At 41.6% G+C, this 27,130-nt stretch overlaps 1 protein-coding gene across 7 annotated transcripts in view; it reads right to left on the bottom strand.

Moving 5' to 3' along the window:
• Nucleotides 1–27,130, bottom strand: part of LRRC4C (leucine rich repeat containing 4C) — a 1,157,007-nt gene that overhangs the window by 580,064 nt on the left and 549,813 nt on the right. For 6 of the 7 annotated variants that reach the window (XR_016312708.1, XR_016312706.1, XR_016312707.1 and 3 more), the window contains one exon: nucleotides 25,794–25,934. The exons of the other annotated variant lie outside the window; for it this stretch is intronic. The gene's annotated coding sequence lies outside the window, so the exon portion shown is untranslated. The remainder of the gene's footprint in view (nucleotides 1–25,793; nucleotides 25,935–27,130) is intronic. 7 annotated transcript variants of the gene reach the window in all.

Raw genomic sequence — 27,130 nt, 5'->3', positions numbered from 1 at the left:
CTAACACAGGTATACTGCCATAAACTGGATGGCAGCAAAGGGAAATTGCGGTAAGCATTATAGCATCAGGAAATCATTTATCTGGCGCCAAAATAGGAATATACATGTGGTAGTATGCTGCCATGGATTGGAGCCAGGAAAAAAAATGAAGGTAAGTATTTGATACAATTTTCTATTTTCCTGAGACCAACATGGCAGTATACTACAACATGTATACTGCCATAGATTGGTGCCAGGAAAGGGAAATTACTGCAAGTGTCAAACCACCAGTAAATAATTTTCCTGCCACCAACATGGCAGCATACATTTGATAGTATGCTGTCATGGATTGACACCAAGAAAGGAAAATTAAGGTAAGTATTTGATGCAATTTTCCATTTTCCTGGCACCAACATGGCTACATATACTACCACATGCATGGACTGACACCTGGAAAAGGAAATTGCAGTAAGTGTCAAAGCATCAGTAAATCATTTTCCTGGTTCCAACATGGCAGCATACATGTGCTAGTGTGCTGCTATGGAGTGGTGCCAGGAAAGGAAAATAAAGGTAAGTATTTGATACAATTTTCCTTTTTCCTGTTGCCAACATGACAGAATACTAACACAGATATACTGTCATGGATTGGCACCATGAAAGGGAAATTGCAGTAGGCATCAAAGCACCTGTAAATAATTTTCCTTGTGCCAACATTGCAGCATACATGTGGTAGTGTGCTGCCATGGATTGGTGCCAGGAAATGAAAATTAAGGTAAGTATTTGCTACAATTTTTATTATACCTGGTGCCAACATGACAGCATACTAACACAGGTATACTGCCATGGACTAGCGCCAGCAAAGGGAAATTACAATAAGCATCAAAGCATCAGGAAATCATTTCTCTGGCACCATGGAAATATAGATGTGGTATGCTGACATGGATTGAAGCCAGGAAAGAATAATTAAGGTAAATATTTGATACAATTTTCCATTTTCCTGGCAGTAACATGACAGCATACTAACATAGGTATACTGGCATGGATTGGCAGCAGCAAAGGGAAATTACTGCAAATGTCAAAGCACCAGTAAACCATTTTCCTGGCACCAACTAAGCAGCATGCATTTTGATAGTATTCTGCCATGTATTGACACCAAGAACAGAAAATTAAGGTAAGTATTTGATACAATTTTCCATTTTCCTGGCACCAACATGGCAGCATGCAGTTCTACTACATCCCTGGGTCACAGAGGAAAAAAGTAAGTAAGTAAGTGACCCACAGAAGAAGCATGACCAATAACTCTTTGGCCATACTTCCCTTTTAAAGCAGAGAATGCATTTGGCGCCTACATGGGGCTAAATATCAAAGGAAATTCCTATATTAATTAGCGGCACCTAGTTGCCATTCATAGTTAAAAAACATTTATAATGTCCAATACTTCATTTGTCCACTAGATGGTACTAAACATCATAGTAGATTGCTATGATACTTGGCACCATCTAGTGGCCAAACTAGTATTTTTCCATTTTAAATCAATGAAAAACATTTGTCCAGCACAGGAACCTTAATAACTTTCACTCCCCCCCAAAAAAAAATATTAAATCATTAGTACAATCGCTTTCTGTCCCATCCCAATCGCTGGGCACATTGCCATGTTTTTGTTTTGTTTTATAATGTACCCCTATGTGTCTTTTTGCTCATTCATAAATGTGATAATTCTGTGAAGAATTGTTTGAGTAGATTGTCCCAATAGGTTGTCATCTCTGTAAGGTAAGTTGCCGTGTCGTAAAAATTGCCTGAGCCAACAAACACCGCCACCTTGACTGTCGGCAGGTAACGAGCCATCTACCTAATATTTTCAAATTACCTGAACCAAAGCTGTTTTCGGAAGGCTGAAATAGGAACAACAGCAATAACAGCAATGTTCATAAATCAACAGCCAACCTGCGATTTTGTGTGAATCAATGAAAAATGTGTCAACATCACACATATTTTAGTCGCATTTATCATTTCCTGACAGCCGGGCTGCTTCCGCACCAAAGTTCAGAAAAACAAATGTATCTTTAACGCCTTTTGTCTCACGTCCTCGAATTCTCCCTCTCCTTGCTCGCAATATCTCCGTTTGAGGCTCTCCAGAGAGGAGGATTATAAAAAAAAAGCAGAAAAAAAAAAAAACAAACAAACAAAACAGTGCCCATTGCAAAAAAAAAAAAATTACATCTAAAAATAAAAACGTGTTTTTAGCATCTGAACAATGAAGCTGTTGATTAGAAAACCGACACAGAAGTGGCGGTCTGAGGTGGCCGCGGATCCGTAAATATACCCCCATTAGGAGACGCTCCTGTGGAGAGCATTATAGAAAAAAATGTAAATGTAACACATGATTATAAATCTGAACACATCTTACCAAGCAAATCCAATAATAACATCGGCCTACTGATAGTTGTTTTTTTTTTTTTTTCTTGCTCAGCGGCTCATGTGGGCAGTGAATAAAAGAAAACGAGCCAGTATGTAATAATCAACATCAGATGGATGTTTTCATAGGTAAAGGGGAACTCTGTGTTTAAAGTGTGGATAAATACACTAGTGATAGCCTAAAGCTCAAGGCCGCGTCAATATAAATGACACAAATTAATGCAGCTCTGTAATCATTAATACATCATAAAAGGGTCTTTTTTTTTTTTTTTTTTTAAATCACATAGCCATTGGGCCCAATGAATCTTTGGGAAAAACATATTTGTTAAGAAATTGTCTCTTTTGAAAAATAAAATAAAAAAATTGCATAGCCAACGGTCCAGTGAATTTTTGATAAAAACAAATGTTCTTTAGGTTATTTTCTCTTCTGAACGAATGTTCTTTCATTATTTGCTGTAGCACAATTCCTCACTATGGACACTAGATGGAGCTGAGGAGCACAGAAAACAAGTCTTTGTAACAAAAAAATACAATGTAACAATTCTAGAGAACACTAGAGGGAATGAGGAAATAGGTGTAACCTTTAGTTTTATTATCAGCAGCAGTAAAATACCGCACTATGGTCACTAGATGGAGCTAAGGGAATACAGGTAATACATAGGTCTTTGTAACAAGAGATACAATGTATCAATTCTAGAAAACACTAGAGGGAATGAGCAAATAAGTGTAACCATTAGATTTATTATCTGCAGCAGTAAAACACCTCACTATGGTCACTAGAGGGAGCTAAGGAACATAGGAAATACTTATGTCTTTGTAACAAGAGATAATGTAACAATTCTAGAGAACACTAGAGGGAATGAGCAAATAAGTGTAACCATTGGTTACATTTATTGGTAATTCCCATTACCGTTCTCTAGAATTGTTACATTGTATCTCTTGATACATTGTATCTCTTGTCGCAAGATGTATGTACTTCCTCCTAAGCTTCTAAATGCCACAATGATGTACATTAATGCAGCTCTGTAATCATTAATTCATCATAAAGGGGTCTATTTAAGAAAAAAAAAAAGAAAAATTGCGTAGCCAGTGAATTTTTGGCTCAAAGAAATGTTCTTTAGGCTATTTTCTCTTCTGAATGAATGTTCTTTCATTATTTTCTGTAGCAAAATGCTGCACTATAGGCATTAGATGAAGCTGAGGAGCACAGAAAACACACATCTTTGTAAAAAAAAAAAATACAATGTAACAATTCTAGAGAACACTAGAAGGAATGAGGAAATAGGTGTAACCTTTAGTTTTATTATCAGCAGCAGTAAAATACCGCACTATGGTCACTAGAGGGAGCTAAGGAACATAGGAAATACTTATGTCTTTGTAACAAGAGATACAATGTATCAATTCTAGAGAACTCTAGAGGGAATGAGCAAATAAGTGTAACCATTAGATTTATTATCTGCAGCAGAAAAAAAACCTCCCTATGGTCACTAGAGGGAGCTAAGGAACATAGGAAATACTTATGTCTTTGTAACAAGAGATAATGTAACAATTCTAGAGAACACTAGAGGGAATGAGCAAATAAGTGTAACCATTGGTTACATTTATTGGTAATTCCCATTACCGTTCTCTAGAATTGTTACATTGTATCTCTTGTTACATTGTATCTCTTGTCGCAAGATGTATGTACTTCCTCCTAAGCTTCTAAATGCCACAATGATGTACATTAATGCAGCTCTGTAATCATTAATTCATCATAAAGGGGCCTATTTAAGAAAAAAAAAAGAAAAATTGCGTAGCCAGTGAATTTTTGGCTCAAAGAAATGTTCTTTAGGCTATTTTCTCTTCTGAATGAATGTTCTTTCACTATTTTCTGTAGCAAAATGCTGCACTATAGGCATTAGATGAAGCTGAGGAGCACAGAAAACACACATCTTTGTAAAAAAAAAAAAATACAATGTAACAATTCTAGAGAACACTAGAGGGAATGAGCAAATAAGTGTAACCATTAGATTTCTTATCTGCAGCAGTAAAACACCTCACTATGGTCACTAGAGGGAGCTAAGGAACATAGGAAATACTTATGTCTTTGTAACAAGAGATAATGTAACAATTCTAGAGAACACTAGAGGGAATTAGCAAATAAGTGTAACCATTGGTTACATTTATTGTTAATTCCCATTAGCGTTCTCTAGAATTGTTACATTGTATCTCTTGTTACATTGTATCTCTTGTCGCAAATATGTATGTACTTGCTCCTAAGTTTCTAAATGCCACAATGATGCACATTAATGAAGCTCTGTAATCATTAATTCATCATAAAGGGGTCTATTTAAAGAATAAAAAAGAAAAAATGTGTAGCCAGTGAGTTTTTGGCACAAACAAATGTTCTTTAGGCTATTTTCTCTTCTGAAGAATGTTCTTTCATTATTTGCTGTAGCACAATTCCACACTATAGACACTAGATGGAGCTGAGGAGCACAGGAAACAAGTCTTTGTAACAAAAAAATACAATGTAACAATTCTAGAGAACACTAGAAGGAATGAGGAAATAGGTGTAACCTTTAGTTTTATTATCAGCAGCAGTAAAATACCGCACTATGGTCACTAGAGAGAGCTAAGGAACATAGGAAATACTTATGTCTTTGTAACAAGAGATACAATGTATCAATTCTAGAGAACTCTAGAGGGAATGAGCAAATAAGTGTAACCATTAGATTTATTATCTGCAGCAGAAAAAAAACCTCACTATGGTCACTAGAGGGAGCTAAGGAACATAGGAAATACTTATGTCTTTGTAACAAGAGATAATGTAACAATTCTAGAGAACACTAGAGGGAATGAGCAAATAAGTGTAACCATTGGTTACATTTATTGGTAATTCCCATTACCGTTCTCTAGAATTGTTACATTGTATCTCTTGTTACATTGTATCTCTTGTCGCAAGATGTATGTACTTCCTCCTAAGCTTCTAAATGCCACAATGATGTACATTAATGCAGCTCTGTAATCATTAATTCATCATAAAAGGGCCTATTTAAGAAAAAAAAAAGAAAAATTGCGTAGCCAGTGAATTTTTGGCTCAAAGAAATGTTCTTTAGGCTATTTTCTCTTCTGAATGAATGTTCTTTCATTATTTTCTGTAGCAAAATGCTGCACTATAGGCATTAGATGAAGCTGAGGAGCACAGAAAACACACATCTTTGTAAAAAAAAAAAAATACAATGTAACAATTCTAGAGAACACTAGAGGGAATGAGCAAATAAGTGTAGCCATTAGATTTCTTATCTGCAGCAGTAAAACACCTCACTATGGTCACTAGAGGGAGCTAAGGAACATAGGAAATACTTATGTCTTTGTAACAAGTGATAATGTAACAATTCTAGAGAACACTAGAGGGAATTAGCAAATAAGTGTAACCATTGGTTACATTTATTGTTAATTCCCATTAGCGTTCTCTAGAATTGTTACATTGTATCTCTTGTTACATTGTATCTCTTGTCGCAAATATGTATGTACTTGCTCCTAAGTTTCTAAATGCCACAATGATGCACATTAATGAAGCTCTGTAATCATTAATTCATCATAAAGGGGTCTATTTAAAGAATAAAAAAGAAAAAATGTGTAGCCAGTGAATTTTTGGCACAAACAAATGTTCTTTAGGCTATTTTCTCTTCTGAAGAATGTTCTTTCATTATTTGCTGTAGCACAATTCCACACTATAGACACTAGATGGAGCTGAGGAGCACAGGAAACAAGTCTTTGTAACAAAAAAATACAATGTAACAATTCTTGAGAACACTAGAAGGAATGAGGAAATAGGTGTAACCTTTAGTTTTATTATCAGCAGCAGTAAAATACCGCACTATGGTCACTAGATGGTGCAAAGGAATATAGGTAATACATATGTCTTTGTAACGAGATACAATGTATCAATTCTAGAGAACACTAGAGGGAATGAGCAAATAAGTGTAACCATTGGTTACATTTATTGGTAATTCCCATTACCGTTCTCTAGAATTGTTACATTGTATCTCTTGTCGCAAAGATGTATGTACTTCCTCCTAAGCTTCTAAATGCCACAATGATGTACATTAATGCAGATCTGTAATCATTAATTCAACATAAAGGGGTCTATTTAAGAAAGAAAAAAAGAAAAATTGCGTAGCCAGTGAATTTGTGGCACAAACAAATGTTCTTTAGGCTATTTTCTCTTCTGAATGAATGTTCTTTCGTTTTTTGCTGTAGCACAATTCCACACTATGGACACTAGATGGAGCTGAGGAGCACAGGAAACAAGTCTTTGTAACAAAAAAATACAATGTAACAATTCTAGAGAACACTAGAGGGAATGAGGAAATAGGTGTAACCTTTAGTTTTATTATCAGCAGCAGTAAAATACCGCACTATGGTCACTAGATGGAGCTAAGGAACATAGGAAATACATATGTCTTTGTAACAAGAGATACAATGTGCAAACTTGGTAACTAACTACAAGAAACGTCTTGCCTCTGTGATTGCCAACAAGGGTTTCTCCACCAAGTACTAAGTCATGTTTTGCTTGGGGATCAAATACTTATTTTATGATTGATGGTTAATTTTTATTTTTTCCATTTGCGAATAATCGCTCCAACAGTTGTCTCCTTCTCATCAAGTTTCTTGCTGATGGTCTTGAAGCCCATTCCAGCCTTGTGCACATCTACAATCTTGTCCCTGATGTCCTTTGACAGCTCTTTGGTCTTACCCATGATACTGAGATGGAAGAAAGAGATTCTGTGGACAGGTGTCTTTTGTACACATAACGAGTTGTCGTTTAGAGCACCTTCTTAAATTGACAGGACTGATCTGTGTACCACATGAGCACATAGCCAGTCTGTGGGAGCCAGCATTGTTATTGGTTGGTAGGGGATCAAATACTTATTTTACTCACTGAACTGCATCTCAATTTATAACATTTATATTGTTTTTTTTTCTGGATTTTTGGTTGATATTCTGTCTCAATCATTTAAAATACACCTATGATAAAAATGATAGACCCTTCATTTCTTTGTAAGTGAGCAAACTTACTAAATCTTCAGGGGATCAAATAATTATTTTCCCCACTGTAGTCGCTAGCGATAATGACATGTAAAATCCAGCAGACTGGTTGTACCCAAGCTGATTGATTGATTTACTTGGGTATCAGCAGCCTACCCATACATGGTTGAAATCTGAGCAGTTCTTGCTGTACTGGCCTTGATTCATCCCATCTATAGCCAGCCCCTTCCTACTCTTAATTTAGGCTCATTCAGGGTGGATGATGGCATGAAAACCTGATCGGCACACTTTTTTTTACCTGGATTAATTTCTATGTGAAGATATAACCCCATTTAAGTGCCATCCAGGATCTGCGTTAGAAAGTACAAACATGGGAAGGTGAAAGAGAATTCTTTACACAGAAAGCAGCTTAGCCACTTCTGATTTAGTGCCTTATCAACAGTGCTAAATCCTCCACCGCCAACAGGGGAAAAAAATGCAAAAACGCGTTCTGGAAGAACAAAGGCCAGGTTCTTCTGTAGCCTGCCATGTAAATACCAAGGAAAGCGGAGAAAATATTGCTTGGTATTTAAATTTCATTGGCTGCTTCTGGTTTTGCATCTCTACAAAAAACTTGAGTCATCCAGACTGCAGAGAGAGTTCACCTCTGTACACCAAGGATATACCTCTCTATCCATGGATCCTTCTATTCTTATTACACAGCGATTCGCCCGTGGCGCGCCAAGTTCGATCCGGTGCAGAAATCAGCCTAACCCTATAGTGACTATACAGTCTCATTGTACAATCACCTTTAGGCTGCATTCACATCTCTGCCTTGTGGGAACATGTGTTATTTCACACTTTTCGGCATGTTTTCATGCTAAACATCAACAGCTGCCCTTTCATTTGAAAGGGCTGCCCTACCGGGGGCGGACTGACCATTTGTAAACTCGGGCACTGCCCGAGGGCCCTGGGTCAGTAGGGGGGCCCATGAGATGCCCCTGGTACCTTTATCATAGGCTTTTTTGAGTATGGGCAAGGACACAGGGGCCCCATGATCCCCTATTGCCCAGGGGCCCCATGAGTTGTCAGTCCGCCCCTGTTCATGTGCGTGTAAAGGCAGGCGTCCCAAAACTTGAAATTTACAATGAATGGAACCACAAGTGTGGTATGCTGTTCTTGCACATTTCTTGAACATGCACGTCCACAGAGTGTGAGTCCCTGACAGACTGCCACACACTGTCACAACCTGGAAAACACTAGTATGTATTAGGCTGTCATTAAATCAGGGTGATTAAACAGAACCTGTGCCCCCTTTCAGCATATGTCTGTATCAGAGTACCCCTTTACATGAGGAGTCTTCATCAGAGTCCCTGTTACATGAGGTTCCCCTCAGAATGCCCCCTTATATTAGGGTCCCCATCAGAGTGCCGCTTTACATCAGTTGTCCCCATCAGAGTGCCCTCTTACATTAGATGTCTCCATCAGAGTGCCCCCTTACATCAGGGTCCCCATCAGAGTGCCCCCTTACATTAAGTGTCCCCATCAGAGAGCTCTCTTACATCAGGTGTCCCTGCCAGAGTGCCCCCTTAATCCCATCAGGGTGCCCCCTTGCATCAGGGCCCCTGTCAGAGGGCCCCATTATGTCATGTGTCCCCATCAGGGTTCCCCTTACATCATGTGTCCCCATTAGAGTGCCTCCTTACATCAGGGTACCCATCAGACTGTCCCCTTCCTTTTTGGTCCCCATCAGAATGCCTCCTTACCTCAGGTGTCCCCATAAGAGTGCCCCCTTACATCATGTGTCCCCATCAGAGTGCCCACTTAAATCAGGTGTTCCCAACAGAGTGCCCCTTCCAACAGTGTACCCATCACAGTGCTCCTTACATCAATTGTTCTCATCAGAGTGCCACCTTACATCATGTATCCAAATTAGAGTGCCCCCTTTCATTAGATGTCCCCATCAGAGTACCCTCATATCAAGTTTCCCATTAGCGTGCCCTCTTAAATCAAATGTCCCCGTCAGAGTGCCCCTTTACATCAGATGTTCCTTTCAGAGTGCCCCCTTACATTAGGGTTCCCATCAGAATCCCCTTTACATTAGGGTCCCATCAGAGTGCCCCCTTACATCAGGTGTCCCCATCAGAGTGCCCCCTTAAATCTGTTGTTCCCATCAGAGTACCCCTTACGTCTGTTGTCCCCATCAGAGAGCCCCCTTACATCAGGTCCCTATCAGAGTGCCCCACTACTTTAGGTGTCACAATCAGAGTGCCCCCTTACATCATGTGTCCCCATCAGAGTGGCCCCTTACATCAGATGTCCCCATCAAAGTGCCGCCTTACATCAGGTGTCCCCATCAGAGTGTCCCCTTAAATCTGTTGTCCCCATCAGAGTGCCCCCTTACATCAGGTCCCTATCAGAGTGCACCATTACTTCAGGTGTCCCAATCAGTGTGCCCCCTTACATCAGTGTACCCATCAGAATGTCCCCTTCATTTCTGGTCCCCATCAGAGTGCCTCCTTACACCAGTAGTCCCCATCAAAGTGCCTCCTTACATCAGGTTTCCCTATCAGAGTGCTCTCTTAACTCAGATGTCCCCATCAGAGTGCCCCCTTATATCAGCTGGCCCCCTCAGAGTGCCCCTTACATCATGTGTCCAAATTAGAGTGCCCCCTTGCATCAATTGTCCCCATCAGAGTGCCTCCTTGCATCAGGAGTCCCATTCGCAGTGCTTGTTATGTGGATTGTCCCCATTAGTGTTCCTCTTTACATCAAGTATCATTTTAGAGGTTAGAGGGTTATCCTCTAACTGGTCCCCTCTTAGCTACAGAGACAGTGGCCGGGGTTGTACATATGCTACAGCCAGGGGCGGACTGACAACTCATGGGGCCCCCGGGCAATAGGGGATCATGGGGCCCCTGTGTCCTTGCCCAAATTCAAAAAAGCCTATGAAAAAGGTACCAGGGGCATTTCATGGGGCCCCCTACTGACCCCAGGCCCTCGGGCAGTGCCCGAGTTTCCAAATGGTCAGTCCGCCCCTGGCTACAGCCACAATGTTTTACTTCAAGGCTGCAGTAAGAATTATACCTCCTGTTGCTTTTGCTGATTGCGACCAAGCTAAGTGAAATTCTGCTTGCAATTACAAATCGTGGCAGAACACGCAACACAAATTTGACTACTAATATTCTTTTTGGCACCCTACACGTGGTGCGATTTTGTCACGATTGTTAAGCATCAGAATTGCGTGGCAATCTCAGCAAAACACAATTAAAAAGTGCACAAAGCTCATCTCCCAAAAAGGTGCATGAGTTTCTTTTTTGTGCGACAAATGCACATAGGCAGTCCGTTCGGCTCCTTTCACACTTCACAGTTTGGAATCGTGAGGGATTGCTGCACAAAATGCTTTTGGGTGCCATTATCCTTTAATGGCACCCTGAATGCAATGCAATTGTACCTCAATTGTCGTGCACCAGGATTGCCCAGCAATGACAGCAAACTGTGCCTTTAAAGACTATGTGAAGCTTGTAGCATGAAAAGGAGCATGAGCTTCTTTTTAGGCATCAAATGCGCATTGGGCAACCCATGAAGTGAATGGGATGCCCTATGTGTGACACATGACTTTGCATTGAAATCACTCAAGCTTGAGTGTTTGACTGCTGCCTTCAAGTGAACAGGCTGCCCTTTCTGCGGCATGTAGAATCGTGTGAATATCATGCAAAGACCAAAGCACATGGGAACTTAAAGTGGTGGTCCTAATGCTACCCTCCTACAAACAGCTGAAAGAAAAAAAATCAATGGTGCAATGGCTCTGTCCTACGTGATGAAGTCATGAAGCTCTGCCCACCTGACGTGTTGCGTCCTTTCTCAAAGGTCATAGCTCTGCCAAGTGAAGTTGACCCTGACATTATGCATTCACCATCAGATGGGAGGTCAATCAGCCACAGCTCAAGGAACCCCTCGCATCTTCTGGAGGCACCCTGGTTAAGAATGGCTGTTCTAGACTGGCACAGCTATAAACGGTGAAAGCTCAGAGTCTTCTGGGGCTGTTGACCTCTCATCCAAGATGGCGACACCCAGTAAGGGTTTTGGATGTCTACTTTACGGTGGCTTCTAGAGATAAATCACAAGAATAAAATACATTAAATGTATATATCATATTGGAAAAAATATATTGAAAGGAATGGTCCAATGAAACTTTAACACTTGTCTTTTTTTTTTTTTGTGTTAATTATAAGTCCATATTCAAAGTTTTCATCCAGTGCCTCTTCTCCACATGCCAGGCATCCTCATTAATGCCAAGCCTGCTGCCTAGTCTCTCTGGGTTCTAACAGAACAAAATACATCCAGAGGGGTCGGGTCTCTGAGTATTAACTGTACTCTGCCTGCTGCTCAAATGAGTTCCAACTTATATTTTAGGCAAATCCTTTGTCTGCATGTGACTGCATGTACCGGAGGAGATGGTGGCAGTATGCTTGTGAATTGCAAATATGAGTGGAATAATTAATTTCATAATTTGACACAATCTAAATGCCGCGGACGCTCCTCAGAGCAACCGCCGTTCTTCTCATCCAGAATGAAATGTCAAGTGTCACTTTTTCTTATAAAAATCCAAAAACAGCTTTCTTTGTGTTATGAAACTTAAAGCACAAGGTTAATTCCCATCTTGTACAGTTTGTGAGGCTTGCTGATTGGAATGCTGAAATGTTTCCATCCATCAAACCATCTAAGAAGCTTTCAAAAGCGAAAGAAGACTTAATTGTGTCTACTGATCTCAGAGGTTGCTCAATAGGTCCAACCATTCATGGTCTGATCAAGAAGTGACCTTTGTGGACAAACGAGGAGGATTGCGTGATTGATGATGGATCAGAATTAAATTTACTGGGCCAGAGCATATTACATTTATTGGGAGACTGGGGGGGGGGTACTTGACCCTCCTGCCCACCGCTTGCTCCAGGCAGGGCTAGGGAAAGGGATGGGCAGAAGGGGAAAGTGCCCCCTCACCGCACACTTCAATTCAGTGGCTGGCAACCAGCGATTTGATAACTACTGCTGTCATGCTGTGCTCCAACATGCCTGCCAACAGCTGACATAAAAAACACACTGGCATGTGAATATTATTCACAAACAAGTTCATCTAGCAGCCAGGGTGAAGTTGAATATGTGGACCCCCCCTGATGTGTAAGCATCATGTCTCAGCAAAAATTCCACCCTTATCCTTATTAAAGTGGTTTTAAAGGCTGAATGTTTTTACCTTCATGCATTCTATGCATAAAGGTAAAAAAACCCTTCTGTGTGCTGCTCCCCCCACAGTCCCCACTAATACTCACCTGAGCATGCTCTCGATCCATCGGTCTCTCTCTCTTCAATGGTTGAGACACAGCAGTGGGAGCCATTTGCTCCCAATGTTGTCAATCACAACCAGTAAGCCAATGAGGAGAGAGGTGGGGACGGGGCCAAGCCACGGCCCTGTGTGTCTTATGGACGCATAGAGCGGGACTCGGGAGTAAGCACGCACCAGTGCCCCCACTGAAAGTGACTTGCTTTTGGAGGCACTGCTCAAGGGGGAGGAGCCCAGGAGCACTGGTCGGGGACCCGAGAGAAGGAAGACTGTGCAAAACCTTTGGTGAAGTCTGTTGGGCTTTAATTTGGTAGAACTGAGGGGGAGGAGTGGTCATATTTTGAAACAAGAAATATGTCCACTTGAGTCCTGGGATGTTGAATGAGCCAATAAAAAACAAGATTATTAAAAAAAAAGAGAACTGCGCATTTTCTGAAATGACAGCATTTAGCCTTTTTCTGTACAGCTAGGGCTCAGCAGCGTTGTTCCAATAAATAAAAGGCAGACTGACAGGACTGTATAATCCTTTTCATTTCTGCTTTTGGCTCCTCTGTGAATCATCTGATAAACACACTGCAGCCAACTAGGATCGTCACCAACCAATCAGATTTCACTCTCTGCCCGCTAAAATCCAATCACACCGAAAGGCATGCCGGCTGCTTGGAATGATCACTTGGCTGCTGTAATTGGCTGACATGATTGGTGTGTGCGAGGCCAGGGTGAGAATATTGATTTATTGTGAATGCTATAGAATTCAATTAAATGAGACTAAATGGCCTGGGCCAGATTCCTAAAGGTACGTGCCAGTCGAAGATGAATATTTCTCATTTAAAGGGTCCGTTCATCTAGCATTGATATTTCAAAGGTGGATGCTGGAGAATTAAAGTAGAACTCCAACAATTTTTTTTCCTAATGAGTCCCATCTTCCCCCCAAAAAAAATCCCAAGTTATACTTACCCTCTCTGTGCTCCAGCACTGTCCGAAACCTCATCCCCAGCCCAGTATTAGTAGTCCTCTTTGGACAGAGCAACATTTTGGTCATGTTGCCCTTTTCTTTTGATATCAGCCTATCTTTTACATGCTCGCAAGGGGGTGCATCATCATGCAGGGTGGGCTTTCAGTACTCCAGGACTGAATGGTGCTCAGAGCACATGTGGGCTGCTCAGTCCTGGAATAATGCCCACTATCATGATGAAGAGGAAGCTCTTACGGTGTCACTGGATGGGCTAAGAGACTGCAGTCAAAAGGTATGTACTGTATATGGCTTATTATAATAAAAAATACCAAGGAGGTGGCTTCAGAGATAGAGTGTAATGGGTGGCAGCAGGGGCGGACTGACAACTCATGGGGCCCCCAGGCAATAGGGGATCATGGGGCCCCTGTGTCCTTGCCCAAACTCGAAAAAGCCTATGAAAAAGGTATCAGGGGCATCTCATGGGGCCCCCTACTGACCCCAGGCCCTCGGGCAGTGCCCGAGTTTCCAAATGGTCAGTCCGCCCCTGGGTGGCAGGGAGAGAAGGTGGGTAAATCTTTAATACACCTAGTGTAGAGGGAAGGAACATCCAGTGTCCAGAAAAATGCAACTCTTGATGATGAGTTTTTAAAACGTTTATTGGAAAGGTAAAACCTGTACATCAAGTCAACATGTTTCAAAGGAATGGATTGCTCCTTATTCAGGGCTGTTAGTGTGTACTTATGGGTAGGGGTAGGTTCTGGAGTCATTTTTACATTTCGGAGCTTCCAATTTTTTTAAAGTGCTAACCTGTGATGAAGCAGGAGCAGCCCTTGATTTACAGTTTTTAGCCTTTCAATAAACATTTTGTAAAGCCTGTATCAAGAGTTGCATTTTTCGGTACACTGGGCACTCTTTCTCTCTCACCCAAGTTTGAAATGACCATATGATTGTACCAGAAAGGTAGAAGCACAAGCCCCAAAGGGGGCCCACCACCACTGTCCACTGATGGGCTCAACCAACTGGAAGTTATTTCTTCCTCACTGCCCACATGGACACCTACAAAAGACTAGATTCCAATCCAGTCAGTCCAGTGTGGTCTCCAGCCCAAACCAGATGCTTTAAAACACCTGGCAGTATTTTTCTAGAGAACTCTATTAATGAGATCTTTATGCTAAGTTCCCGGGTCTGCAAACCTGCTGTGCCTATTATGAAGGATTCCCACCATCCCTGATTTATTTAAATTATGAAGAATGCAACTGAAGGAGCTGGAACACACAAAACTCACAGGTGAACAGGAGCAGATCCTAGGGCTATGGCAAAAAGTATTTCCCGTTGTCCACTGTAGTGGTTGGATCAGTGGTGGGTAAATGGAAGGTGAGTATATGCAGAAAGGGACCACTTTAAGGGATTAGTCAACTCAAAAATGGTCATTGTAATTGGGACTCAGTGGGCTAAGTCAGATCCAGGCTTCTTAATGTCTTTGGTGCTCCAACAAAATTACCTGATACTTTCAGGAAGGAGAAGCATGTGACTCTATTGGAGGCTCACATAGGGCTTCTTCTCATTCCAAAGGGAGAGAAGGGAAATATTAGATACTGAAGATTTTGGCTTTAAAGCCGAACTTGCACTAGAACAGCAAGCTCTACTTATTTGTTGTTACTTGCTACTTGTTTTATTTGTTGTTACTTGCTGTTTGTTTTAAGGGCATTCATTGCTTGACCCATATTGCCCTAAATGTAAATACCGCTCAGTGCACGGCTCAACCCCATCCAACCGCAGCAGTTGTCAGCCTGGGGCTGGGTGGTGTGCCTGTACCTTCTGCTCACACCTTAATGCCAGAGCCCTATGCACCAGGGCTAAATGCCACGCATGCATGAGGTCTTGAAGGCCGTGAAGCTGCTTTTTCAGTTTATCTTTTACCCTTTCTCTACAAGAGCTGCTTTTGCTTTCTTTGCACACATATTACATCGCAAATTTTAGGTCTGAAGTTTACGTAAAACCCCACTTTCAGATGAGAGGACTCAATATATTATAATGCCAACATCCCTATAAAGTATATATCAAACATGCAAAGCCATTTCCATTGGGAATTTATATGCAATTATCTTCTGCAGCATTTTATAAAACATAGAATTGTATTATTATATTATAAAATACAATTAAAACCACAGATGGGCTGATATTTTGTACATCATAACACGTCATTGAACACAGTGCAATTCATAATATACTCAAGTGTGACCTGGAAGGGACTATGAAAACACTTGATGTCTTTGTGTATATCCCATGGCTAGGAAAAAACAACCTGTTTTGAACAATATCTTCTTCAGGGGTATGGGTATACAGTATAGTTGTGTATATACAGTAGTTGTGTAATGAAATCAAGATGTGTATTGAAGACCAATAGGTGAGATGTGGTACGCAATCAAATGTTCATTCCCACATGCATCATCCCATAGTACTATAGTGAAAAAAAGACAGGGTAAATTAACAAGACTTTATGGATGCCATTGGCAATAAGAAATCATTACAGTCCACTGATCTTTATTACTAGAAAAGTTCTATCAGTCAAATATATTATAATAGCATTAAAATCAAGTGAAAAGACATAACATAGGGTGGTTTCAATGAGGTGAGTGGTATATGCGTTTCGTGGGGAAGTGAAACCCTACAAAATGCGTAGGAAATTTACCTCATTGTGTCTCTTCACTTGCTTTAATGATATTATTGTATCAATATGTTTTTAATCATTTTCATTGTCCTTTTCTTAATCATTTTAGTTGTGTTTTATATATTCAATCCCAATGGCATTCATACAGTCCCATTAATTTGCCCTGTTTTTTTTTTCTTTTAAACAAAGGTGCCTTACTCCTCCCCAAGAAGGGCCAAGATGGCCACCAGGGCCACCACATGTGCAACCCAAGTCCACTGATCTTTATTACTAGAAAAGTTCTATCAGTCAAATATATTAAAATAGCATTAAAAACAAGTGAAGAGACATAACATGGGGTGGTTTCAATGAGGTGAGTGGTATATGCGTTTCATGGGGAAGTGAAACCCTACGAAATGCGTAGGCAATTTACCTCATTGTGTCTCTTCACTTGCTTTAATGATATTATTGTATCAATATGTTTTTAATCATTTTCATTGTCCTTTTCTTAATCATTTTAATTGTGTATTATATATTCAATCCCAATGGCATTCATATAGTCCCATTAATTTGCCCTGTTTTTTTTTTTTTTTTTAAACAAAGGTGCCTTACTGCTCCCCAAGAAGTGCCAAGATGGCCACCACATGTGCAACCCAAGGATCACATGGATGGCACCAGGGGGGCCAATGTCTCTTACGTGTGCAGCATCTCACACTTAGAGGTCAAACACCAAATGAGTTGCAAATAAGCTCTCAACATACATTGATGGAAGGGAACAGGTTAATTTGCTATTTTTTTATGTATTTATTTTTGCTGGCATTCTGCTTTAAGGTGATCTCAGTGAACTTGTTAATTGTAGCCTGGCTGCAATGCTTTTTTGGATAAAATTATCAGCAGTGCCTGGAGTTGCTCTCTAATCTCACAAACATGAAAATCACAGGCAATGGAGAGAGGTGAAAAAAAAAAAAACACAGAACGCCAGTCTTTTCATCAAGTTCCATAAAACCTGGGCACAGCATTGATGGAATCCATAAGCCTTGCAAATCCAAAGATGTCTGAAGGAGCCAAATGTCACTGTAATATAATTAAACCATGCTGAAGTCTGTTTTGCGGAAATCACCCCGAGGGCGATTGAAGTTCACGCCGTTATAAGAGGGAAACGAAAGACGACTGGTGAGATTCCAAGCAATGTCAGGCTGTGTATAGACAAATTACTAATTTACTGACACGTCTGCAAATGGTATATCAGGTACTAATATAAAGTGAGTGTTATTTATCAAGGTGCATTAGGGACTGTACTTGTTAATCATAGCAATCATATTCTTTATTCTTATTATTTATATTGCTTGGGGAAAAGTGGAGAGTAAATGGTTGGTTTGGCCAATACAAACGATTACTTAAAGGCTAACCCCACCCTTTGCATCATGTTACATCCATATGTAGGGTCTAACACAGTGGTCTCCAAGCTGTAGCCCAGGGACCAGATGCGGCCCTTTGCTTGCCTTTATCTGGCCCTTGGAGAACTGTTTCATCCACTGACACCAACAATGGAGCCTAATTCCTCCAAATGACACCAATTATAGGGCACAATTCCTCCCAATGATACCAACAATAGGGCACAGTTCCTCCCAATGACACCAACGATGGGGCATAATTCCTCCTAATGACACCAATGATGGAGCATGATTCCTTCCAATGACACCAATAATGGGGAACGACTCCTCTCAATGACACCAATGATGGGACATGATTCCTCCCAATCACATCAGCGATGTATCCCAATTCCTCTCACTGACACAAACAATGGGGCACAATTCTTCTCATTGACATCAATGAAGGGGCATTGTTTACTCCCACTGATGCCGGCGGATTTTCTACTTCCATTGTCCACAGTCCTGCCCCCCTAAAGTCTGAAGGACAGTAAACTAGCCCTTTGTAAAGTTTGGAGACCCTTTGTCTAACATGTAACATGGTGCAGATGGGACCCCTAACCTCACCTCTATTTATTATTTTTTGTAAAAGTTGAAGTTCGCTTTTAAAGAGCAACAATGTAGAGTTCAAGTAGTTGTGCATTTTGTTGCTTCAAAAGCAGCCTCGTGCAATGCAGGATTTCCTTTCTGCTAGGCAAATCTGCGTGTTTACTTACTGGGGCAGGTAAAACTCCCAATGTACATCAGACCCGCTCAGATGTAAGCATTGCAGGTCCTATAGGCCCCAATGGTATAGCCATGCTTCTGCATCCTTCTCCTCCAGGCCATTCCCAAAACACACAGCCCAAGGCTTCATTTTGTCCACCAGTTGACCTTCGTTTTGGCACCAGTGTTAACAGTAAGCTCCCTGCGATTGATATTTTCCCCATTACCAACTTACCATGCCCTTTGTCTCCTGTATTTATGTGTGGAGGTGGCCATCTTGGTAAAGAGGCAAGGCTTTTCTTCCACATTCCAAAGCTCCCTCCAGCCTCACACTCCACTTCCCCCATGAATAGTGATCAAATGACTGGTGGAGGAGAATTTATGAAGCAGTAGGAAAGGTGGAAGAAGCACAGATCCACAGAAGCAAAAGCAGAGAAATCCTTACACTGGAGATACAGCTTTCTGTCCAGCAAGGAGAATGGTGAGCAACACAGTTTTGCTGTCACCAAATCTCACATTAATGTAGCACCCTCCTAGGTAGCTAGGGGGAGCTAGTGTTCAATTTTAGTTAGGAGGGCTGAGTAGCAGCCTGGGTGTAATAGCATGGTTAAATTCAGGCCAGGGCTGAGAGGCTCTGCAGGTCAGTTCCCTGATACCTCCCCCTGCTCTAGGATCTTGGAGAAGATTCTAGAAGTAGTGGGAGGGGTGAGGAGGGGCTGGCCTGCACACTTAGGGTACCCTGGCCAATCCCCAAGCAGGAGCCTGCTCAACAGCAGGAAAGTTCGGGTGAAAGATGGAATAAGAAGGCTGAGGTGCAAGAGCCTGGGCAGGGTGCTTGAAGGGAGGAAAGCTCAGACCTCATCGGCCCCCAGAGCGAGGACCACCTGTGCAGCAGGGAAGGAGCCAGCTCAACGGAAGGCCTGAAAGCAGCTACCACCCACCAATTCATAGGAACAGGACTGAGTGAGTCCTCTGGGCCACATAAAGGGAAAAGGAACACTCTGGTGGAGAACCTGATTAGCGCCATACCTGGGACTGCTTATCTTAAAGAGGCAGGCATTGGATCCCCTTGCTTAGGGATTCCTTCAGACAGCTTTATAGAGGAGGATTAACTGGGGTCTGGGGTGGTACACCAGTTGAGGCTGCAGAGCTCTCTCCAAGAAATGATTTATGCTGTGTAAAGACTTGTACATAGTTCCAGGAAGTTGTCCTTAGTTGCAGCTCCCTTGGGCATCCCATACACCCCTTACCCCATCCAAGTTATTTATCCCCTAATAAAACTAAAAACCCAAGGTCAAGGATTGTTTACTGTCTCCTGGATGCAAGTCTGTGAGAAATGTGTGTTGCCTGGCTGTGCAGGACTGTAGGGGGTAGTGCTACACTAAATATGGTGAGATAGCAGAAAAAGGAAGCAGTGCCTTGTTGACTTGACCTTGCAGATATACAGGTATGAAACTTGGGGAAAAGGGGCGCTTAGTCACAGGAAATTACCTGTTATTGTTCAGGAGAAATGCAATGAAAGGTAAAGCTTTCAAGGTACTGCTTAGTCACAAGTAACAAAAGAGGAAAGCTGCACAATTGTTACTTTAAAGGGCATTTTTATAAAAAGAAAAAAAAGGAAATTGCAGCAACATTCCAATGTCTTCAAACCATTTATGAACCCAAGGGAGCAAATAACAACGGACACAAGTTTAGAACTAGAGTACAAAGTTCAGGAGACCATATGAAGCATGATATGCCATTCCATAAGCCCTTGAGCATATGGTTCTCTTTATGGAACTAACTCTCCAAATTACCAGGTAGCTCTTATGGTGGTTTAGCTGGTAACTGCACCTTTTCTCCAAGACTCTACAGAGCCCTCTGGATTTCAGCCCCCTACCTTCCTGAAAAAGTGAAACCTAACTCTGTCCCTGTCAAATGGGTTTCTGTCCTGAGATACATTCCCCAATCCAGGGCCCCTTTGTGACACAGATCGTGCTATTTAGAGCACATCTGAGTCCAAAATATCTGCTGGGATTTCACTAGAGCTCTGTATCAACACTGGACAAAGGCTCTCTGAAGATGGTGCTTGGAGCCCCAGAACACTGTAGTCTTATGCTGGGCTCTTTCTAGCATTAGTAGTATGAGGAGGTCATGTAACTGCTTTTTTTACTGCTGAAATTACAGGAGGAAGTGATTTTGAAATTGTAGAGTCATTGAATCCCTTCCTGACACTGGTAACCCTACAGAGTGGCACCAATGCTTCTTGGGTATAGCAGAGATGGTAACACAACAATGAATGGTAGGGATAAAAATGGGCTAAGCCCAGCACCCTTTGATAATGTGCATCGCACAAAATGCGTCAGGGGGGCTACAGTATCCGGATGTCTGTCCACCGCTGGTGGCCATCCTGAACAGTATCTGGTCAGTGTTTACCTTCATTTTTACCATTCATTGTTGTGTTACCTTTTGATACAATAAACTCAGTGTCTACGGTATCACGCTATGTGGTGTCCCTTATTGGGCTCTCTTCATTGAGAGTCTCCACTTGCAGAACCTGTTCAAAGGGACCCCAGATGGTGACACGTTTGAGACATGTTTGAGACTCTTGGAGTACCTACCCTGAGTTGCGATTGGAAGGTGTATGACCCTGACCTTACCTTGGCAGTAGATGACCGCTACCTGATGTAACAGGATAATTTCACATGCGTATTTTTGACGCACTTCTGGTGAGTGCGCACTTTTTTACCCTAGATTCACCATGTGGTACACTGGAACCCTGCCCCATGCACTCATTAGGATCTACTGGATCCCCACGTTGGGTCCTCATTTATTTTGGGACTTTTCATTCACTCAAGTTCACCTCAGTGTGATCCGATACTCTGCACTTTATTTTATGCTATAATATGCTGTTCTTATTTATGTTATTTTAGCGCTGCACCTTTTTATGTATATGTATTCTGTTGGAAGGTTCAATCTTGGTTACCTTTTTGGTGTTCTAGCAACTATCTTTTATATAGTTTCGGATATCGCTCGCATATTACCTCTTTACTACTCCTATCTGCCTTGAAACAGAAGGAAGGCACCCACACCCATATAGTAAATTACTGCACTCAAGGTAGCCGGCCTTCCAGCCCACCCCTTGTCCTGGCCCTGTTTGTATGCTGTGGTGCTATTCAGATTGAATTGTGCCAATGTGCACCTCCACAATACACCTGCTACACCAAACACCACAGCGCAACACAATGAACAAGAGCGCATTCTGGTGCATGCCGCAACATGCCTGAATGCACGGCATCACAAATGTTTTTTTGTAGGACATCTCCTTGATGTTCAACAGGCCACGTGGCATCGTCTTTCACCCATGTGATCTCCTTTACTCTACTTTAGAAAAATAATTGAAGTACTCTTCTTTTCAGATGTTTGCTGCTATGTTATAGTAGGCAAGGCGGCCTCACGTTGCTCCGGTACGGAACAGCTACATTCAAATGAAGACTATTAATGAAGAGATGAAAGTCATTATTCTTCCAATAGCGTCATGAAAGGAGTGGAGAGGATGGAAGCTTTCCTATACAGGAATCAGGCGTGCTCTATCCAGCTCATGCTGGGAAGATTTTTGTTTTCTTTTTATTTCCTCTATAGAAGATCGGATTTTCTGTGTTGTATATATTAATCCTGCTACATAAAAGAATCGGGCCTTCATAGTCGAGGGCTTACAGTGCCAGCATTGTGGATCTTTTTAATACCTATGAATTCGACTACCTTAAATCAATGGTTATGAGGACTGAACAGAGATATTTTGATGCCTTGGTAACCTACCTAAGCTACAATTCAAGGCTTCATACGTTGGCTTTGAAGAACCCCTGGCTAGACACTTTTGAATGTAACCTATTGACAATTTTTTTTGTCCCAGTTTCTGAGGCAGGGGGGCTGTTTATAAACTCAGCCAATCTCCTAAATAAAATATAGCAATAATTATTTATTTTTATTATTTGCAAATTAAAAAGTATTTTTCACTTTGCCAAATTAGAGTAAAGAGACGTGTCTTCTAGACATATCACCCCCTCCCCCCCCACCTAGGGTTGGGTTAAAGGTAACTGATGTCCAAATCACAGTCCAATAGTTGTGCCCCACCTCAGGGCACTAACAAGCCAATAGCCTCTTTCCATTCATGTAACGCATATGTGCAAAGGCAAAGAGCCTTTAACACCCACACAGCATACATATGCGTCCATGGATGACTGAGGTTTCTCTGCTGAGAGTGCGCTTACTACACACTCCCATCAGGGTGACTGATTGTCAGGAATCAGCAGCAAGGAAGGTCAGATCTGCATGGCTACACTAGAACTTCACTTTGCATGCTTTAAGTGAGATTTTTTTGTACAGTGAAACCATATCCATTTGAATACCAACACACAGCAAACAAAAAAAATTTAAGTGAACCAAAAACACAGTGACAGAATACCTAACTAATCAACCTACAAACAACTAACTATATACTGTACAATAAATTCAAAATAGTGGAACAAAGAAAAGCAGGTAAAACATGAGGTGCAGGGAGCAGATGGGAAAGGGGAACTAAAATTGGGTACAAGGTACCAGGGGCATCTCATGGGGCCCCCTACTGACCCCGGGCCCTCGGGCAGTGCCCGAGTTTCCAAATGGTCAGTCCCCCCCTGGTACAGCTTACAGAACAGGCTAGCAGCAAGCAAAACACTCGAGTGAGAAGAAACTAATAGTGGAAGATGTAAACATCCTCCCAGCAGCCAGCATCAGGTGGAAACTGATTACTAGCATCTACTGGTTGCTGGGAGACACCCTCTGTTGCACAGTGCCACCAGCAGTTGACCCAGGTCCTGACACTGAGCTTTCATAGACAGCTTTTGGTCTCTAGTCATAATTGGGGCCAGTGGAATGGGCCGATCATGTAACCACTGTGACAGTCAGTAATACACACATGATTGGGTGTACAGACCCATTTAACCTCCCTGGCGGTATGATTATGTCAGGAATTTTGTACCAAAAGCGGTACCATTTTTTTGCATGGAAATTTGGTGTTATGTATTGTAGGCCTGCAATTCTTAGTAATTACTTAATAAATACTCATAAAAAATAATAATATAAAAATAAAAAATGTAATTCAATAATATAATCAAACCAAAAATACTGAAATTCGAAATATAGCGCCAAGTTCGCACATCAATGAGCAAAGTCGCAAAATCGTTTTCAGTGTCTGATGACGAATTTCCCCCACGAATCATTATCACTCAATTCTGCAAGTGGTTCTGATTTACTATCGCTGTTCTCTAGCCGGTCTAAAACCGCTTTTGACCTAAAGGGACGCTTTTTGGACGCCATGGACTTTTCTAAGTTTCCAGGCAGAAAGAACAGTCAAAATGCAGGCAGGGCACAGGACAAAGCACTCGGGGCAAAATGTATGTGAAATGGTTTGATACAGGAATGTTTTGCTATGAAATAATCATTTTAAAAAAAATGTCATTTTTTAAAAATTTTTAAATTTGCCGCCGGTTCCGGCTCCCGTACGTCCCGACATCACAGGGACCGGAACACAGAAGCCGGATGCTGGCATCGGCCGGAGGAGATGGCCGGGGACGCTGCAGGGGACACATCGCGGGAGCGAAGGACAAGGTAAGCGCTGTAGGGAATCCCTGTGCAACGCCGCATGGTAAGCCCGAGTGTAGCTCGGGGATACCGCTTTTGGTACTGACATTTTCCCCCGAGCTACACTCGGGAATACCGCCAGGGAGGTTAAAGCAATGCTAGGGCTGGGCAGGAAGGGGTTAAGGGTGTATTTATAAAATATTCACAGAACTATTCATCCTGCGAAACCGCATGAACATTCATTCTGGAAAATGTCAGTAAAACTGAGTGTTACTAGGTTATTTTTTCTCTAGGTCAGATGTTTTCCTTTCATAGGAATAGTATAATTCAGGAAAAAACCACATTATGGTCAATAGATGGAGTAAATAAGTATTTATTTCCTATTATTATTATACAGGATTTATGTAGCACCAACAGTTTGCACGGCGCTATAATCATCAGCTTCATCTAGTTTCCACCATGTGGTATTTTCCTGACTCACATTATTCTTAGTATGAGTGTGTGGTAGGAATAATAATAGCAATAATAGTACAAGTTAGTATAAATCTTGTAGCTTTGCCTCCATGCAGGTGTCAGAAAGCATGAAGGTCCTAACCATAATAAATTGGGATCACGCTATTACAGTACAGTTATATTTAGTAGGTCCAAACAGCCTTCCAAGTCTGATACTTACCTGTACCAGGTCCATGAGCATCTTCATAGTGTGGCCAAGTTGGCAGCACAGAGTTGTTTGCACATCCTTCTGGTTGGTCTCTTCTCCTCCCCTGTGCATCTATTCATACCAATAAAAGGGCTTTCTAGGTAGGGTGGCCAGTGAGCAGGTGAGATATACATTCCCTAATTTTAACTAATGATCATTGTATTAATGGGGAACAATAAAGGCGATGTGCATTTATTCCTTAGCATAGCGTCCAACAACAGCAAAAATTAGGGGCACAAATTAGGACCACTGACAGGTTGTTGTTGCTGCTGCTTCTGTGAGATTGCTGAATAATTGTTGTTTTCTCGTAGTGGTCTTATATTCTAATCAAGACCATACATACAGAAAATATGCATGCTTTCATTATTATTTATAGAACCTAAATAGTTAGTAAATATTGAGTTTTCAAAAGTAAAAAAAAAGGCGCATGTAAAATATTTGTTAGCAAAGACGGTGATCTACTGAGAATCTCATTACCGTCAAGTCAATGCTCTCTCATACTAATTCTCTTCAGTACACTTATCAATAGAAACACAAAGTCCCATATCTAGGATGGCAAGGCACTCCCCTGCTTCTCCCTCCCCCACCTACTCCGAGATAACAGACTGACCATTCGAGCACTCGGGCACTGCCCGAGGGCCCTGGGCCAGTAGGGAGCCCCATGAAATGCCCCTGGTACCTTTTTATAGGATTTTTTGGGTGTGCTTTGAGTGTTGGCAAGGACACAGGGGCCCCATGATCCCCTATTGCCTGGGGGCCCCATGAGTTGTTAGTCCTCCCCTATTTACACCAGACTGCACTGTCCACTTATTCTTGTTAAGACCAAATGTTTAGGGAAGCAACAGTTGTAAACTGTAAATGTTTGGAAAATAATTTTAATGGATAGTTTACTGGGGAATGTTTATTGTATTATGAGAGTTGAATACTACTTTAAATAATTATGCAATATTGAGAATTTAAAAAAGAATGGTGCTGGGAAACACTTTTTAAAGAAGAAAGAGACTTACCGAGTCCTTCAGACTAAGACAAGCAGGCACCGCCAATACCTAAACCCCTGCACAGGATAGGAAACTGGCAGTGCTGTCTCTTGTTAAGAAGGAACCGGAACGGGTGTTGGCTCGGCACAGAATCCTCTTTGATGGAAGACTCTGTTGAGAAAGAAATGGCCTATTACAGTTGTGCAGTTCTTTCCATATGAACCCAATTCTGCAATATAATAGATTGAAACTCAAACTGGATGACATTTAGTTTGCTAATTCACCATGTAGCATAAAAACATATTTGGATACCCAGTTCTTTTTCCTTTAGGATGATACTGTTTCAGCAATAGAACATGCAAATGGTCTACATGGTCTACAAATGATCTACATTTTTCATATCAACTGTAAGCATGGGAGAACTTTTGTTTATAATTTTGTGCTTTCACTGTAAATTGAAAGCAAGACTTTAAAAAATATAGAGTATAAAGTAAAAAGGTCAATAGCCTTCTGTACTGTAGAAGTCGTGCCAATTCATACCATGTTGGTGTTATCGGGAAAAGCCAACCAAACTGGCTGGTTTCTGTACCTAACTCTGTTATGCGTCTCATTACATAAGAGCTGCTGACTCATCTAAGGCATTGACACTATAAGGCTTCTTTCACACTTGTGGCCATTGAATGGTTAAAACAGGCAGCTGACTGCCCATCTTCAAGCTGACATGGTGCCACTTGGATGGATACACATCAAACACCGAGTTTAAGAGGTGACATTGCCTGGCAAACTCTCCCATGTAATTGAATGGGAATGCACTCCAACTGTGAGTCAAACACTAGGCTCACAGTTGCGGTGCACTCCCACAATGCAAAATCACCATTTGGTAACAAACAGGTATCAAAGGGGTGGCAGGATAACCTCCTGAACATCTGCAAACCTTTTTCTAAAAAAGCAACCCCATCCATTGCAGATTGCTTTTTAGGGAGCCAGTAGCCACCACCGTAAGTGTGAAGGGATCCTAAGGCACCAACAGTATCATTTTTTAGTATCATGAAAGGGTGGAGAAGTTTAATTTAATAATTAACCAAAGGCAAGCTAAAAAATAGACATGTATAGGATGCAGTCTGTCAACAGCATAAACACAACAGTTTTTATTTTTCGGTATACCCCAAAAACATGGTGACAATCCTATTCATTCTGTATTGGTGTCACCCAATAGACAGGAAAGTCTTACAGCAGGGTTTCTCAATGAGGGTTCCTCCAGAGGTTGCTAGGAGTTCCTTGAGCAATTAGAGATTTCTGCCTCTAAGATAAGGTCCCACTGATACCATTGATCTTTTTAGCTATCTGTAAGCGGATAAGTCTTCCCA

The sequence above is a fragment of the Staurois parvus genome, unplaced genomic scaffold (genome assembly GCF_062004578.1).
Source record: "Staurois parvus isolate SC_StPar_1 unplaced genomic scaffold, SC_StPar_1.0 ptg000184l, whole genome shotgun sequence".
Classification (NCBI taxonomy): domain Eukaryota; kingdom Metazoa; phylum Chordata; class Amphibia; order Anura; family Ranidae; genus Staurois; species Staurois parvus.
The sequence above is the reverse complement of the archived record's forward strand: the minus strand, read 5'-3'. Positions and strand labels throughout refer to the sequence as shown.